Below are 4,553 nucleotides of genomic sequence, written 5' to 3' on the forward strand. Positions count from 1 at the left end.
GAGAGAGAGAGAGAGAGAGAGAGAGAGAGAGAGAGAGAGAGAGAGACTTGAATATTTTGAACTTTGGCCCTTTACTATCATTTTAATTGTGATGACTTCATATAGCCATTAGCATGTGTTGGGTAGGCATTGAGGGAGCAGTAGCATCCACATGCCTGAAGTCCTGGAACAGAGATATGGACTTATGAGTTACAATGTCTAAGGGAAAGATAAGACAGACAAATACTGATGAGGACAGAAAAAAAGTCGCAAACTGAGCAAATGATAAAAATTTCTGTGTATCAAACTTTCACAGTGATGCCTATTACTTTATATGCTAACAAAAACATAAGAAATATGTAAGTACAAGCAAAGCAGATACAAAGAATAGAGGCGAATGAATGAGGTACCTATAGAATCCACAGCTTGGAATATGGAACAGAAAAGGAACTGGAGAACATTGCCGATATATAGGAGTTGAATTTTACTTTATTTTTATTTTTTTAAGGAGTTGAATTTTAAATACTTGCTCTTTACGATAAAATTTGGAAATATAGAGAGTACTCTTTTTCTCAGAAAAAAATCTTCTTGTGATATTTTGAACAGAAACATGCATAAAATATATTGCTTGTTTAAGGAATGCTGATAATGTAGGTTGGATCTTTTAGCATGAACTAGCCTACTCAAAGCCTTTGCTTCCTGCAGCTCTCCTCCTACAGGTTCTGCCATTGACACTTTGCTTTGAACACGTCTTAGATTTTGTTCTGTGGCTGTACCTCTCGAATCCTTGGTGTGGCACTGAGTACAATATCGTAAAAGCACACTTGACAGAATTAGAAGAATATAAGCTGAATAGGTGCACCTTGGGCCTCATTGGGCAGTTTCTTTTCTTATAAGATGGTAACACAGTTGAGATGTTTTCTTCATTACTCAAGGCTATTTATTATCAAGAGAAAATTAGGAATCTAGCCAATGAAATTAACACTCCTAAAAAAATAGAAAAAAAATGAAGCAGAGAAGAAACTATTTAGAAGCAGAATTTTGAACATGTTTTAAATTATTCTGGTAGAATGTCTAAGATTTTCATGTATATTCCAGAAGGAAGAATGAAAACATTTATTGAGCTTTTTCTTAATTTTTTTTAATGTTTTGGTGACATCTTGGGTTTATTATTATTCGGTAAACTGTACCAGCACTGAAAATAAAGAAAGTCAATTTAGTTATAAATGTTTAGAGTTTGTTTGTTTGGAGGACAAGGTCTCCCTCTGTAACCCTGACTGGTCTCAAATTTCAGAGTTCTTTGGAATAAATATGCCACAATGCCTGGCAAGTAGAGAGAAGTTGAAGTAAATTATGGTATATTCAGTGGGTAAAAATAGATAAAAATATTTAAAATGCTATTTATAAATATTTCAAATAATCAATAAATGTTCCTGGTGTGTTAGGAAAAAAATTACAAAATTTTTGTACTATATGTGAATATTTATGACAGTTTCTTTTTAGTGCCATAAAACTATAAACAATCCAAATGTTCCTCAGAAGCTGATCAGATAAAGAAATATATAATAAGATAAATCATTTATATGGACACTCTCTGAGGAACATTTAGATTGTTTATGATTTGGGGTATTAAGAATAAATGATTTTGTGTACAGGCACGGCACATATGTGTATGGCGGTATGCATGTACATGTGTGAACATGTGTGTGGAGGCTAGAGGTTAACCTTATTCATCTTTCTTAGGAGCCATCCATCTTAATTTTTTGAGGCAGAGTCTCCTGAATGAGAAACTTGACTTGCTTGATGATTAGACTAAGCTGGCCAGCCAGTAAAACTTGGAGATTGACCTGTCTCCGTCTCCCCAACGCCAGGACTTTACATTGTATGAATATAACTTTATAGAGAGTGTGGCTACATGACAGTATTTTTTGTTAAAAAATATTCTGAAATTTTAGGGGCAAGCATGTTGGTTAATAGGTAAAGTGTTTGTTTTGGAAGAACAAGAATTAAGTTCAATTTGTTGCACTTCTATTAAAAATAAACAACAATAAAATGTGTATGACAAGCACAGCTGAATCATAGCATTAGGGCAATAAAAACAGGATTATCTCTGTGGACTGCTGTACAGCAATACTCGCTGAATTGACATCTAGATTCAATGAGAAAGCCTGTCTCAAAGATATAAGGTAGAAAGGAATGGAAGACCCAACTTTGACCTCTGACCTCCACACCTCTGTGCACATACCTGCACACATGGTACAAATACATATGAACAATCAAATTATATATTTAAAACTATTATTTTATTATAATATAGTTTACTGTGTAATAAAACCCTTAGATAGTTGGCTTTAATGTAAGATATTGCTCTATTTTTTTTCAAGTTTCTGTAACAAAATGTCATAAACTAAGCAGCTTCTAGGCAACAATCGCTTATTCTTGAGAGTTTTGAGAGCCTGAGAAGCCCAAAACCCATGCACTTGAATATTTGGAGTATTCTGGCTCATTGGTAGAATCTTATCCTGTGTGTTCTATGTTAGTTGGGCAATTGTGTTTTTATAATCCCATTTAGGCTTTAGCAATCTAATTATTAATAATCCTATAAAGGCTCCACCTCCCACTTCCATCTCCCCTTGAGATTAAGTTTCAGCCTACAAAATCTAGGGGAACACAGAAATCAACCAATAGAATACTAATTTTTATAAAATAAACAAAAATGCATATGCACTGTGATAAATATTAATAAATGTTAAACACATTTATTATTAATTTCTATGAAAATCGAGGTAATTTTTCAGCCCTTTGCATGAATTGTTAAAAATAACAAAAGCATATATATATATTTTGGAATAAAAACTATATTTAAACAACACATCATTATAATCAAAATCCTTGGACTTTGAAAGAAAAAGGGAGTGTTTTAAGAGCTAGTGGTCAGGAGGGATCAGTGTTGGGCTGCAGCCAAGCTCAAGAGGTTTGCCTTCAATAAGGACTCCACCTGCTTCCCAGAGATGCCTTCTACCAGTTCCAAGTCCTCCACCTCACAATAGGGGCCATGAAGCTTCCTCCAGGCCATGATGAGTTGGGCCTTCTGGTCAATGTGATGCAGGCTTCGCAGATCCTGAGGCGAGCCTTCATTTAGCAAATCCAGTAATTTTTTTCGCCCATGTGCCAGTAACTCTGGGCTCATCTGTAGCTCCCAGCAGTCCTCAGCCTTTTCCACAGCCTCTGACGCATTTGATGGCTCCAGCTTCCTTTTGTGGCCTCTCTTCAGAATGTGGATATCCGAACTAGAAGATGCTACCTGCTTCTGAAGGAGTTGTAGGGGCATCACCACAGCCTTTTTCAAGGGTTTCGTGCTTTCCTGCTGGTCCTGGGAAGAGGCTGGCGAATTGTCAGAGTATTCTCTTTCCCCTTTGAATCCAGTGCCACCTGGGCCAGCACTTTGGCCTCCAGTTCTTTTTGCTTCACTTAAGCCTCTCAATCTCCAAGTTCTTTTCCTCTACTGTCTTAATGAGTACCATTCGCTCTCGCTTTGGGGTATTCAGTAGAGGTGTTCCTTGGCTCCCCTGGGTGGCCAGCAAATGATCCAAACTCAGGAGGATCTCCAACATGGCTGGATCCATATTGCTTAGCTTCTGTAAGAGGCTTAGTTTCTGTGGGGGCTGAGCCTGGAGCTGCTACAGACTCAGGGCTCCCAGCCGATTCTTCTTCAGAGCCTTTGGCTTTCTTTGCCTCTGATGGGCCCGAGCTGTTTCTGAGACAGCTTAACAGGTGCCAAAGCATGAGGCTGCAGACTCTCATTGGTGAAAGGCCGGTTAATCACCTCCTTGGACTTAGTAGTGAAGTCAATGCTGAGATTGTATCCAGGTAAAAACATCTTTCAGGAGCAATATTGGTAATGAGGATGCTATGACCTGAGTCACCCAGGGAGCCCTGTAATAGGCGAGTGAGCTTGCTGTCCCGGTAAAGAATACGAGGGAGCCCCTGGTTCAGTGCATCCACCACTTTGCCCAGTACAAAAAGGGAGGCGTTGATGGCTCCATTCTCTTTGAGCCGAATGCCCTGGTTGCCGGTGTGACGGTTGTCCTCTGAACCAGCCAAATCAATAAGGTACAGTTTTCCTTCCCGCTGGAGAAACGGAGCCAAACGTTCACGCTGCTCCACCTTGACCAGGAGCACCGCATGGCTACGGGAGGAACGTTGGTTAAGCCGGTGGCTCCCACAACTCGATTTCTACTGGCTGGCAGGAAAAAAATATGGAACACTTCACGAATTTTCGTGTCATCCTTGCGCAGGGGCCATGCTAATCTTCTCTGCATCGCTCCAAATTTATTGTATGTGCTGCTGAAGCAAGCACCAAAAGCATATTTTTAATTTTATATATCTATGTACTCTCACTTCCCATTGTTACCCTGTCCATCTATTGATATATTTACTGCATTCCTCCCTGATTTACCTAAGTTTTGCCGTTATTAAGAGCTTCAGCTAGGTATGAGTGGATAATTCTTCAGTGCGTTTGAAATCCTCCAGCACTGTAACAATTCTGAATTTAGCCAAGCAGGTCTCTAGTT

The 4,553-nt window shown here is 38.9% G+C and overlaps 1 non-coding gene and 1 pseudogene across 1 annotated transcript; both read right to left on the reverse strand.

Annotated features, from left to right (window-relative positions):
* Window positions 1-2,923: 2,923 nt before the first annotated feature.
* LOC110540493 (kinesin-like protein KIF22) lies at window positions 2,924-4,301 on the reverse strand (annotated as a pseudogene).
* LOC132646943 (U6 spliceosomal RNA) lies at window positions 4,233-4,339 on the reverse strand. Its single transcript, XR_009585267.1, has one exon. It is a non-coding gene; the product is annotated as a U6 spliceosomal RNA (small nuclear RNA).
* Between the last annotated feature and the right edge of the window lie 214 nt (window positions 4,340-4,553).

This window comes from Meriones unguiculatus, chromosome 12 (genome assembly GCF_030254825.1).
Source record: "Meriones unguiculatus strain TT.TT164.6M chromosome 12, Bangor_MerUng_6.1, whole genome shotgun sequence".
NCBI lineage: Eukaryota > Metazoa > Chordata > Mammalia > Rodentia > Muridae > Meriones > Meriones unguiculatus.